Source organism: Syngnathoides biaculeatus, chromosome 18 (assembly GCF_019802595.1).
Source record: "Syngnathoides biaculeatus isolate LvHL_M chromosome 18, ASM1980259v1, whole genome shotgun sequence".
Taxonomy (NCBI): domain Eukaryota; kingdom Metazoa; phylum Chordata; class Actinopteri; order Syngnathiformes; family Syngnathidae; genus Syngnathoides; species Syngnathoides biaculeatus.
In genome coordinates, this window is record NC_084657.1 from 4,466,516 (window position 1) to 4,480,692 (window position 14,177).

Sequence of the window (14,177 nt, forward strand, 5' to 3'; positions counted from 1 at the left end):
TTCCTCCGTCTTGCTGATCAACCGATACTGCTATTTCTTCATCAGAATGGGATAAATCAGCGCTGGGCATAATGGTGTCGAGCGTTTGGAACGGCACGTAACACATCACATTTGCCCATGTAGGTCATGTGACACGCAAAAATGGCAGCGCCCCTGAAAATTCGTAATTGTCGATAAACATCTTCTCAAAACACTATTAAATGAGAGAGGATTTAACATCACATTGTCAAGATGGAGTACATATTACATGACCTATTGGATACATTGTTCATGCAAACCAGTGGATTTCCCCTTGAAAGAAGAACAAAATGACATCAGCTATGGGAAGTTGAGCTACATCCATGCAGACTACCACAATGGCAGTCCTACAGGGAGGATTTGTGTACTAAATAAAATAGTGTTATTGAATCAGGAGTTCAGAAAATTGAGAAATTGTACCGTCCCGTGCATTCATTTTCTACAGTGCTTGTCAAATCCCTGCTGATGGATTGCCAGTCAATTGCAGGGCGCATCAAGACAAACACGCATTCACACTTTTAACACTTTCTAGTCTGCAGTCAAACTAACGTGTATGTGGTGGGTTTCAAATTTATGTGTAAAAGTGTAACCTTAACCAGCCAAAAATTGATGAATTGTTGAGGCGATTAAAGCCTGTCTTTGTATTTTGTTACTTTTGTTAGACAGCGGACTCCAAACCCATTTCTTTGCATGGAATATTTGCATTTTCACTCTACTCACGCATATTCGAGTACATTTCTGTGAAAGCGAATTCTGATTTCAGTTTTGATTAAATATAGTTTAATTTGAGTCTATCTTTGACTATAATTGCCATTTAATGATAGACACACTAAACACAAATAGAACAATGCTTTATTTTTTTTTTTTTCAAAGGACCTTTAATTAGGACTTTGGGACAGTTTAGGAAAGCAATACTTAGGATATGATGTTTGCCACTATTGTGTAAAAAAGAAGAAGCAAAACTGTCTAACTTGAAAAGGCCTCCAAAACACAGTCTCGCTCTTTATATTTGGGGTCATGCCTCTCTTTCCTTTAATGGTGTCGTGGAAATGTTGGTATCAAAAAGGTATCGTGGAGAATGTAACATGCATATGGGGGTTTTTTTTTTGGCTTGACTTACAGGATGTGTAAATTAAAGAAAAGTCATGAACTAGTCCTACCTTTTGGAGTCATGAACTAGTGCTACCTTTCGGATGACTCTAGCCTCGTGTTTCTCTGCTGTCCATCCACAACTCTTCATGTGCCCTACTGATGTTGAGCAGTTCCCACACTTGAGGACAGCAAGGCCTAATCTCGTTCTTTCGTTCTTTTCTTTTCCTTCCTTACAACATTTTATCTTCAGTCAACGCTTCCTCAACCTATTTTTAGTCGGTCGGCTATGACCTTTACGGTTGCCGTGTCATGCCTTTCAGTGATGACAGCAAATAGCTGACAAATTGGGAATGGGGCACCAATAAATCTATCGCTGAAGAAAATGCCACCTCAGAGAAGGGGAAATCTCCATGTTTTTAATGAGGAAAAACTCCTATGAGGAAAAAGCAAGGAAACCAGAGCTGTGGTTATAGTCATGATTTCTGGCAACCAACCGACTTGGTCAAGCAGAAGCGGTGAGGTGGAAAAACAAAGTTTTCGTAAACAGGTTAACCTCCAATTTGTTTAAGAATATTTTTCCCCCTGTGTGACAGAGTGGAAATTGCATTAATCAGTTCCAGGGTCAAACTGTCATCCTCATGAAATTTTGAGCCTCCTTAAGAGTGCTTTTCTGGCAAATTGCTGAATTAGCGGTTGCAGGGGTAGCAGGAGAGTTTTCCTGGCCCTTACGGAAGCTTCTTGCCGTGTTTGGAGTCTACGTTTTGCACATTCGAATAATGAGATATGTGACAATGTATATGTGTTTGATGGGTCTGGCAGCAGTTTATTATGTTCATGCAAATAAGTAACGTTTGATATCGCTAACTGGCAACTGAGTGCTTAGCACATTGTCCTTCAAATCTTGAGTTACATCCTTCCTGTTAGTTTTCTCCCAAACGGCAAAAAACATACATGTTAAATATTGAGTTGTACATTTTCTATAAAGATCCAAGCCTGAATAGTTGTTTGTTTATAGAGTACATATGTGTCGTGCAATCAGCTGGCAATCCATCTGGGGTGTACCGCTTCCCCAAAGTTACCTGAGAATGTCTCCAAGTCAGCCTTGAACCTAAGGAGCATTATTAGATTAGGTTAGGATAGATTTGAACCCGTCATAAAAGTGTAAAAAAAAGTTAACAATTGTTCATCAAGACTACCACACTCCATCTACTCCACCACATCCTTTATAAGTTATATTTCTGGTTCTATAGTAAAATATAGTCTTCATACTGTTTTCCATCAATGGTATCCTTTTGTGTTGGCATCGCAACAACAAAATACACCCAACGAATAAGAGACCGTTTGATTCTGAGCATGTATTCAGGTTGCATGGTCGGTACGATGACATACAAAATCACACCAATCCATTCCTAAAGCTCCAGGATGAACTCCACACCTTTCCCAGATGCACCAGTTCAGCAACTTCATCGCTCCTCAGTTATGCAGTGGCAACTCTGCAGCCACTATTGCTCTCGGCCCATAAACCGAATTTTGTTTGCACATTCTAAGAGCTTTTAGGTTAGCAGACAGAGCAACGATATATGCAAGCCATTCTCTTGCTAGCCAAGTGGCCTAGGAGAGTGGCGTCTACTTACGGTGGTGGCTGGCCTGTAAAACCACAGTCAAACTGCCTTTAGTGAAAAGATTTATCTGAATACTAGAATACACCAACAAGTGCCAATTTAAAAGCCTGCATGCGATTTGACCTCACAGCACTGATGACAGACTTGACTCTAGACTCTGTTACCTTTCATCCCACAGAGGCAGCAGAGAGAAGTGCTGAAAGTTCCTCAATGTAGGAAGTACTGTACCAGTATGTTGCCACTGTGGTAGAAAGGCGCCATGTGTTTTGCAGTCTGAAGGAGATTTCTTCTAAGCTCACTACGCGTAGCCTCTTCTGTAATTATGTGCCGAAAATATTTGAATCAGAAAGAATGTATAAATAATGCCATCTTTGTCAAACCACCTCATTCTCTGGAGACTTTGGGGGAGATATTTTGGATGTGTCAACCACTTTGCTCAATGTCTTGGTTGAGACACGGTCAGTTAACATTTTTGGCTTCGTACAAATGGATGCAAAGACTAAGTGCTGGTGATTTGTGTGCCTGTGTACCTCAGCTAACGTTCCCCAGATTGCAGTTCTGTAACGAGCTTTATTTTACATCTCTTTAAAAAGTTGAAGCAATTGGTTGCCAAAGCAAATTTTGTCTCTAAGGGTGTGTTCACATGGTACCAGGGATATGCGAGGGGATGGATTCATATAACACTTTCTCTTGGGCAAAAAAATTAAACATTTCTTATCAAAGTAAAACTATAAGTATTGTACATCTTGATACAAAATACTTTGAAGAGAGTTCCCCTTTTTATGCTGAAAACGCACTTGGGTTCCTTTAAGAAGTCAGAAATAAATCAAGCATAATTTTCATCCACTAAAAGTGACAATAACTTAATCAAAAATAACAATTGACTTTATTATTTTTTTCAGGGTTATTTATACGAGCATGATAGGGTGGATGATTCTATTTTAGCAATTTAAGGGCTTCTTCATGTATTAGCCATTACTGAAACATCTGCACTCAACACTTTTGCTTGAAACTACAAATTTAAAAAGTCTTCATACTGTTTATCTAAAAGTCCATTCTCACTGACCTAAAACAGAATTTGTTGGTGGCCCAAACACATTTTAGAAATACCGTGTTTTGATGGAAAAGGCCTTAAACGCTATACTGTACCCATCATTAACTACAGTATGTCTCCAAAACCTTGTCCACTTACAACCCTTTAACAAGAAATGAATTTAAAAAAAAGTTCATGTCCACACTTCCTATCACACACACCATCATGACAAAAGTGGCGTTCCAAAGGGCATGAGTGTTTACCTGGCCACTTCAGTGGATTCCACAGCCTGCTGGCCCAGACGCTAAGGTAGAGGCTCCGCTCCGGTGCCTGCGTGTCTGCAGTCTACACTGGAGACATTCTTAGTCTGATATGACTGCTCCATGTTCAACAAAGATTTTGAAAGGCCACATTGAAGTAGTACGTAAAAGTGGGAATATTTATTGTGCGTGGGGGTGGGTTGGAGAGGCAGTTAAATAACAAAGGTCGCATCTTGAAATTTTCTCTGGTCAATGGGCCCGATGTCTTGACCTGTTGTGTGTTCAAGGAGACAACAAGTGTAGGCTTCTATATCTATGTTGGGATGTGTTGTGTGTGACTGCATAGCACCATTGTGAGCCCTGGCTCTCGGAAGCTCCTGTGAACCTGTGAAAATGTTTGGAAGTTGATAAAATCATGATTAGAATGGATTCTTCTCCACGGAAGAAGGCGTCTGATAGCCTCGCCCGAAGGAGTTGCAGAGATTTGGATGGCAGTGCCACAACAAAATCCAAAAAGAAGCCATCGCCGAGTTCGACTGGGACCGGGTCAGGATAAATGGGAGAAAGTTTATTTAACACAGCACGGCAGATAGTCAGATACCCTATGCTAGCTAGTCAGACAGCTAGCTGGAAAGGAAGCTTCTGGTTCAGGGCAGCAAAGACTTACGACACCATCAGGCGCAAAACCTCAGAGGATCCTGGTTAAATAAACTGAAAAAGAACATCTTTTCCTGAGGGAAGTGCACCATGTTGGGTTTTTTTTTTTAATTTTTTTTGTCTGACTGTCATTTGGGCATAGGACAAGGAGAAATGATTCAGTTCTAATTTTCTAATTTCTCACTATCAATACGAATAGCGAATGGAAATTCAGAGGGGAAGTCCATGTTGTAGTATTTGTAAAAACTGTGGGCTTGGTTGTTCTTGTACATCATTTATTGTATTCCACCAAGGGATACAAACACCTGTGACTACTTTGAGTTTATAGTCTGTCTGCTGACATCCCATCCGTCGTAGATTTGTTGTACAATGAACCCCTGTTGACCTTACCACTGTAGGTGAATACCCGCTATATAAAGAGCAACAATTTTCATTGGTTTATCCCTCCCATACCCTTTAATCACTTAAAACTTATTGAAACACACTTTTTAAAGTAATCCTTAATGCCTGTTCTCACTCTTACGCTTGCAGTTCTCCAGATAAGATGCAAAATGTTTTCTTCAAGCCGTTTGTTACACCTAGCTGAGGTTTGCTGTACAACTGATACATATGACGTCATTGCACATGTATGTTGAAACACAAAAACACTCAACCAAATCATATTTCATTTAACAAAAATATGGCATCTTAATGCTAATATATAATGTGAAATGCTGAATTATGATGACATTTTGTCTGTATAACTATCATAATTTCTTGTGTGTAATGCTCACTCATGTATAATATACATCCCCAAGGTTGACCTCAAATTCTGAAAACCCTTCTACCTATGTATAATGTATTTTTACAATTCATGATTTTGTATCTACCCACATGATTAAAACATTATTTTATTTTATTTTTTTTAGTTTTTTTCAAATTATTTTGAAGTGAAACATTTTATTTGAACTTTTTTTGGGAACTTTTTTTTCAACGTTCTCTTATTTTGAAATTTAGTGAATGAGAAAAAAACATGGTTGTTTGATTCAGCAGAATTTGTAAGCTGTGGACAATTATTTAAGAAAAACCTGAAGGGCAAGGCTAAACATTTAATTTTACTTTAATGTGACTCTAATTAAACAGTCAGGCATTTCAGAAACACATTATTGTTAAAACATGAGCATAAAAAACAAAGATGGTTGTTTTGAGTCATTAATCATTAAAAAAAAAAAAATTCACAAACTCTGCCAGGATATGTAAAACGTATGAACACAACTCTACACATGCAGTCATACATACCCATCATATTGAAATGAAAGCATAGGCTACAGCTTTTACCTTTAGCTGGCAATGGCATTTTGGAATGAAAGGTTACACATTTTTCATCATCTCTTGATGGCGGAATGCATTTCTAAAATGGGAGTTTTTTTTCCCCCATTTTCTCTTAGATCTATGTATATTGTGTACTATTGACGTGAACGTTTTCCGGGGGGGAAATGTGCATGATACACAAAAAATTACAGTACTTGAAATCGTAACATGAACCTAAAATAAAAATGTAGATCAGACTATTAACCTAACCAGAGCCTCCGATTATTAAGCAGAGGTGATAGCCACTTAAACCACCATCCCGACCCTCATACATTTGGTTTCATGCAAAAGACTGGAGGTGCGTCCATTTAGGTTCTTAGATTCTCTCTTCCCCACTTTTGGAATGAAGTGTTGCAAAATAAAAATAAGACGAGTGTACTGTAGTTGTGTGCGTGTAGTTGGGAGTTTGAAACGACTTTAAAGTGGTGTGGCAACATTTCTCTCAGCCCAGCCTGTTTACATTGCTCAGTGGAGTCTGCATTCCTCTGTCTCATTTTTCCATGGCATTCCACGAGGACTTCCATGCTTTTGGCTACATGCCCCCTTTACCCTTGTCCGTATTGAGCATACAGACTTCTGCCCAAAGTACAGTACATGTCGAACACTGTCTAGTCATGAAAACGACACACTTGGAACTGGTGTGGAATCCAATCCAGCCAGTACATTTACAGGAAAGCTGCGAAAGGAGTGATCACATGTGTGTGACAACAGGAGCAGGGCAAGAGATTCTGTGACACCCTGTTGTTTATAGCCACAGGTGGGGATCCAGACCCACATGAGATTGAAACAACTACACTGGTTTGTCTCAATCAGCTTGCTCGAATGCCTGCCTTAGAGCCAAAGTGAAAATAGAACACAATTTTGTAAGCCAATTACAAGGTGTTTTCCAAGGCGGTTGATTGGGCCAAGGCACATACTCTCATGGAGAAAAAAAATGATTGTTTCTTCAATTTTTTGTTCATTTTAATGCCTGGTAACGCAAAAGTTATATTACCCTTAAAAATAAAATAAATTTGACAAAATCCAACTGATTCCATGATAGTTTGTCCCTTTTGACATGCTTGAGCTTAATTGTATCCACAGTGATTTTGATTATCAAGAAAATCATGAAAAATGGCTATTTTTGTCATGATCATTATATATAGACAAATAAAAGTTAGTATAGGGTGGTCATAATAATTTTTTCCTTGACTGTATTTTTAAAAAAGTCACGGTGCCGGTGGCAATCCATAGATATCATTGGGCAGGAGGCAGGGTACACCATGAACTGGTTGCCAGGCAATCGCAGGACATATGAAGACAGACAACAGTCGCACTCACAATAACACCTAGGGGGCAATTTAGAGTCTCCAATTAATGCATGTTTTTGGGATGTGGGAGGAAACCGGAGTGTCCGGAGAAAACATGCAAACTCCACATAGGCGGGGCCGGGATTGAACCCGGGTTCTCAGAACTGTGAGGCCACTCTACATATAGCTGCTCCACTGTTCCGCCTATTTATCATTAGTTAAATTCAGTAAAAATGAATAATTTCCCACGACACACCTCGTGATCTCAGATTGCACCCTGGTTGCAAATCACTGTTCTAAGTAGCCAGGGGCCACATCAGAGATGCTGTTTTGCAACTATTTACTGGCAAGTTGCTAAGGAGTTGCTATGTGTGCGGACAGTGTGGCCACATGAACACTGGAGAAGATCACAAGTAATCTGGAAAAGCCTTTAATTTATTTTGTGTATTTTGTGTTTCCTTTCCCTCGACGTCACCGTCTCTTTCTGACACCAATGTGGGGAAAAAAGGAGTCCTTTCCTGTTGGCTGTTTATTATATTACGTCATAATGTACAGGGTAAAATTAAGCATCTTAAAGTTTTGGTTTTTTTTTTTAGTTTTGAATCTTGGAAATTTTTTTTCTTAGCTTGAAATATTTCTGTTTAAAACCACATCCATGTGTACAGTCTAATTTAGTCAACTGACTTTTGTTTATTGGAGATGTCTCCATAATTTACTGAAGAAACGTTGTGGTGTGTTTTGTATATTTGCTTAGCATAGCATATTTGACAGTGTTTATACACAGGGAGATCTGTCACCTGTAAGATTTCAAAATATAAACAAGGTATAGTGCCATAAAAAGTATTGGGCCCAATCTCAAATTCAAATATTGTCACGACCCATCGGAACGGAGGTAGGACCCAAATGCAGGACTCTGGAGATGCAAGGTAGTTTGGGGAAAAACGTTTATTATTCAATGGTCGGGATTGGGCAGGCAGTCAGGTGCAGCAGCGGTAGTTGGGACGTCGGGCAAAGAGAGCAGGTGAGCGGGGAGGCAGGAGTCGGTACACTGGAGAACGATCAAAGGAGTCAGGCTTACGGGGTCGGTCGGAGAACAGGCGAAGGTCGGTACACACGGGTAGACGATCAGGGATACGAGAGTGCTAGAACGGGACATGAACCTCAACGACCTGGCGGAGGACCAGTCGTCATCGGGGTCCTATATATACAGGGGATAATGAGCCCGCATGAGGCGCAGGTGTGTGCCTCCCAATTAGCGCAACCGCGCGGGCACCCGCACAGCCCGCGCTGGAGCTGAAGGATCACGACAAATATTTAAAATAAATTTGCATAGTTTCCACACTTTAAGGTTTAAGATCATCAAATACATGTAAATATATGACAAAAATCCATCCATTAAACCAAGTAAACATTAAATACTGATTTTAAATTGTCACATTTATAACTGAAAAAAATATTCAAAGCTACTTGGCCCTGTATGAATAAGTAATTCCCCCTTCTTACATCATGAATTAATAGTCACTAATCACGTTTCTTGGAAGGCTAAGTTTATTTTCGCTGACCACACCAAAGCCTGGTTACCTTGAGAGCTGTTCAATTAGCAAATGACTGAATTAAAAAGTTTGACAACAGAAAGTACGGTCAAAAGATATCAAATAACTGCAACAAAATTCCACAAACAAATGAGAACTAAAGTAATTAATATCTATCAGTCTGGAAACAGTTACATAGCCAATTCTAAAGCTTTAGGACTCCAGCAAGCCACGGTGAGAACTATTATCCGCAAATGGAAAAAATATAGAACGGTGGTCACGGCATCTGAAGAATTGCTGGCTTCCCTTTTCTCTGTTAGTCTCTGGCATTCCTCCATGCTAACATGGATATTTGAATTGAACAGCTGTCCAAGGCTGTGAATGACAGTCACTGTTTGTGACATGAAAATAATAAGGAAGAGACTGGGCAAAAATGGCATCAATCGCACAATTGAAATGTGAAAACTACTGCTGATGAAGAAAGAACATAAAGGCTCATCTTACCTTTTCAAATACCAACTGAATGATTGCAAAGACTTTTGGGACAGTAGTTTATGGACTAACAAGACCAAAGTTGATCATTTTGAAGGTGTGTGCCTCATTATGTCTGGAGGAGAACAACATACCAACATGGTGGTGGTAGTATGATGATCTTAGGGTTTTTTTTTTTTTTTTTTTTTTCTCCTTCAGGCCCTGGATGACTCGAACCAAAAATTCTGCTTTTTCCCAGAAATTCCTGAAGGAGAAAACTAGGTCATCAGTTTGCAACCTAAAAATGAAGAGCAGTTGTGTTCTGCAGCAAGAGAATGGTCCAAAATACACCAAAACGTCTGAATGCAACAATATGAAATTAAGGTATTGGAGTGGCCTAGTCAAAGTTCAAACTTGAATCCAATTGAAATGCTGTGGCGTGACCTGAAAAAGGCTTCACGCTCGAAAGCCCTTCGGCGTTGCTTGATTAAAACAATTCTTCAAGGAGGGAATGGGCCAAAATATCATCAGAGATGTGAAAGACTCATTTGCAGGAATAGAAAACGCTTCATTTTCATTTTTTTCTGCTTCGTTTGACCCAACCAGTTGAGTTTATGGGACAATTCCTTTTTAACGCAGCGCTTTTTAACTTGTTGATGAGAGAGAGAAATGAGAAAGGGGTACAAAGATTTTCACAGCACTGCATATAAATTATGATACATTGAGCAGCATGTCGTATTTTCCACTGTACTGTCTCCAACGAAGTAAACTTTCCATATTTGTAGCAGCTCGAGATTCACACAAAAGCCGGTATTTTTCTCTTTTTTCGATGCCTGGAACCAAATAAAATACGGATTCCTTTTCTTAGCCATCGATGAGACACTGTAAGACAACATTTATCTGAATTCATCGAAGTTTTGGCTGAGTGTCAAGCTATTTTTCATTTTTTTTTTTTCTGTCATTGCCTCTTACATAGCTTTGAAGACTAAAATAACCCCTAAAAACGATCAATGGAAAAGCCCAACCACCCGTTTACCTTGATGAAGTTCTGATTTTCTCTGTTGTGGAAACGTGAGCAAGGTGGAGTCATCCTGCAGGCCGGTGACGGGCCAGAGGAAGCCTGGAGGACGTGTATATGTGGCCTCCGCGTCTAAAGGGAAGAGGGATCACTGCAATACTAACAAACTGCGGGGTTACCAAGCTGCTGACCTGTTATGACAGGGAAGTGTTGTGTTTATGTTTAACTCAGCGCTTTGAAACGTATAGTGCAGTGCTAGCCTGAGGCTGATGGAGTGTTCGGAGTTGTTGATGGCATGTATACTTTAGTGTGTACATCTATAGCGTGTACATTGTAAGGGAATCAAACCAACATGTGCAGGAAGTTGGTCAGGGATCCTGCTTAATCTTTTCATGACATCTGTACTTGAGTTTGCAGCAGGAGAGGCATGTGTTTCATCTGCTCGGTAGAAGCTATAGTGTTTGCTTTGAGCCAGTGAGAGATATGCCGATTGATATGATTATTTCAACTAGATAGTGCAGTGATTTCATGCTTGGTGCGGGATCATTTCACACTTTTAGCTTTTTCACAAATGCCCTGTGACTGTCTGGCAAGCAGCCCAGTGCGGAGTCTGTCTTTTACCCACCGCTAAGGCCTCGTTTTGGGATATCACCTTCACTTGACCGGTCATACATGCCTTACCTTGATGTACAATTCTGCGTGGTGTTCATGGAGATGACTCAGAAGAGTTGACTTTTTATGATTTATGATATGATCCTACTTCAACATCGTCGCAGCAAGCTGGGTCATCATTATAAGACCTACAGTATGAGAGAGGGCAGGGATAGATTGGGAGAATCTTAAAAGAGACATCCAAAATTGTTGGAAAGAGCCTCTGTGTAACTTTTGTGGATTACCATAATTGAAAATCAACACCGGATACATTTTACGCAATTTAGTTGTCTCGGAATGTAAATTTTCCTTTCAGATGGTAAAGCGTTGGCCTCACAGTTCTGAGGTCCCAGGTTCAATCCCAGCCCCGCCTGTGTGGAGTTTGCATGTTCTCCCTGTGCCTGCATGGGTTTTCCTCTGCCTTATGATTGGCTGGCAACCGGTTCAGGATGTACCCTGCCTCCTGCCCGTTGACAGCTGCGTTAGGCTCCAGCACTCCCCGTGGCCCTTGTGAGGATAAGCGCCAAAGAAAATGGATGGATGGAATGCCTCTGGGGGGCAAAAATACAGTAAACAAAATAAATTCTCTAGGGAAGCACAACATATTTGTATTAAAAAATGTGATTAAAAAGTGACATCATTCATATCCCCTTTTTCACTTCTTTTCTCTCATCTCATTGATACAATGTAAACATTCTGATGGCCCCAAGTAAATTAATGCCTGGTGCTAAGTCTCGTGATGGGGCTGACGTCTCTTTAAGTCATTCTGAGCGGTAAATATGATTGACACAGTAAATAAAATGAGGTTGATGATGTTTTTGTGCCTAAGACACTGCTCAGACGCCACTGCTGGTTGATTATTAGTCCAAGGACAAATGTGACATTTGAGAAAGGCCTCGGTCGTGCCACTCTGTGCTCTCTTTTGAACTTACCACCCAAATGAAAACACAGTCTTTGGCTACAGCAAGCCTTATCCAATTATCAAAGCAGACAGTGTTTGATCTCTTGTCAGCGCATTTTACCACATCCAGCCATCCCATCTAACTAACTAGATATGTGTCTCGCTATACGATTCTGCAGCATTGCAGATGTTGGATGTCAATATGCCAACACACACATGTGGGCCTTCAGGAAGAGACCTCGTACGACTGTTTGGACGCGTCCACCTTTGATGTTCACCTTGATGTCAAGCCGTCAGAATTATTGAACTTGTTTGAAGGGATGTTATGGAGCAATCATTTCAGACTGGTTTCCATTCAAAAGGCAGCTAAGGTGCCAACCTCTGCAGCAGCTGATGCCAGTTCCTTCTGAGTGATTGCATAATTATTGTGATTGCATAATGAAGGTTTTGAAGCAGGCCAGGACATTTTTAGTTGAGGCTCAGTCACCCACAGAATCAATCAATCTAGAACCCAGGTAAATGTTTACAATTTTGTTTACCTGTTGTATTCACGTGTTTAAGGGCCATCTGGCACTGTAGTCAGGTTGTTAAGTGTTCTTATTTTGTATTTTTTGTGATTGGCTGTTTGTTCTCTTCAGTACATGGCTGACTCTTGCTCCTCTTGCCTACTTTCGAGGACATTGCAATATTTTAATTGCACCATTTTCTTGCCGCGCTACACTCATGCACTGGTGTATCTAAAGGTGACCTCAGATTTCACCTCGCAACACAAAAAATATTCCAGTGCTTGGTCAAAAAAAAAAACAAAAACAAAGAAAAGACTCAACATCATTGAAATGACATTGCATACATTTTTCAATCCTGTAGTTGTTTTTCATCAGAAGATGCACTGAGCCTGATGCGCTTCCTCCCTGCTGACTGACTGGCAGCAGATGAACTTGAAAGCCCTTGCTGATTATTGGCAAATGAAAAAAGAACATCCGCGGGCCTAAGCAAGGGGAAAATATTATTGACTTCTCACCACAACTTCTATTTATTTTTCTCTTTTTCTATCCATGTATTTGTTTTTCAAGCTGTTAGTTTCTTGCCTCAGAATATTTTTGTAACAGCCTTTGATTGAACTGGAAAGGAATGCCTTTAATCGCGGCTACAAAAGAGCCAAGGGACACGTCCCCGTCAGTTTGCAACAGATCTAGACAGATGAGGAGGAGGCGGAATGGAGGAGTAAGCATTGTTAACAGTCTGTGGGGAACTGTTTGCGTGCCCTGTGGTTTCTTGTCTCTGTGAAATGGAGACTCGGTGATTTGGTTTCCCAGGCCCCTTTTTTCTCAAGGCCGTACACAAACCAAATGAAGATGTTGCACTCTGTCCTGATGCCATTTGTACCCTGATGGCTGGATGTGTTTTAAGTTCTAGATGGCACCCAGGGTGGCACTTGAAGAGTGATTGCAGCTAGAAGCTTAGTGGTGACACCTATCCACAAGGTGGTTGCTTTCAAAAAGCCAGACAGAAAGCCAAGGCAGCTGCTGCATGTCCTGCATGGTCAAACATAAGCCATTATTGTCATTTTCAGATTTGTTCAGATTTAGTTTTTTTTCCCCCTTCCAAATAATTGAAATAGAATTCCAGAGTCAAACAGTGTCTTGAATTAACATCTAACTAGTGTAAAAATACAGATTGTGTAGCAAGAAGACTGAGGTGGGTGAGTCACCTTAGGCTCGGTAAATCTTAAAAGATTATCTGTTACGGACCCCACACAGAAAGATTAAAAAAAAAAGAGAGAGAGAGAGAGAGAGAGAGAGAGTATTTAACACTTTTGATGTTACTCTGTGGTGTGCGCCGATAATATCAAAAGAGAACCCCACACACACGTAGATTGTAGTCCTTTAAGACTAAAGTCATTTCTCGGGAGTCGTCAGCACGTAGCATTTTGATCATAAATATTTAACATCCATTTTTGGGACATATTCACGATAAAACACCTCACACCATAATTTTTATTTCTAAAATTTAAATGAATATGGCGTTTGTCCTTGTTGGACAGGAACGGGCAAAATTAGGCAGATTATGTATGTGTGTACTCAGACTTAGTTCAAGATTTCAAACGGCATCTTTGCGCTTTTTAACATTTGGAATAGTCATACAATTTTAGAAAGAATTTCCACACTGTATAAAGATAATAAAAATATAATATATAAAGATTTTCTGACTCATAAATGGTAATGAAATGTTGTTGCACATTGTGACCAAAGAATGAACTTTATCTAACTTTTATATGTGAAC

General features: G+C 40.1%; 1 protein-coding gene across 2 annotated transcripts in view; it reads left to right on the plus strand.

The window, feature by feature from the left end:
* The window catches only part of LOC133491507 (E3 ubiquitin-protein ligase RNF43), a 95,047-nt gene that overhangs the window by 41,266 nt on the left and 39,604 nt on the right, over positions 1–14,177 (plus strand). Inside the window, exon 1 of one of the 2 annotated variants that reach the window (XM_061802742.1) lies at positions 12,250–12,409. The exons of the other annotated variant lie outside the window; for it this stretch is intronic. The gene's annotated coding sequence lies outside the window, so the exon portion shown is untranslated. Of the gene's footprint in view, positions 1–12,249; positions 12,410–14,177 lie in introns of those variants that run through there. 2 annotated transcript variants of the gene reach the window in all.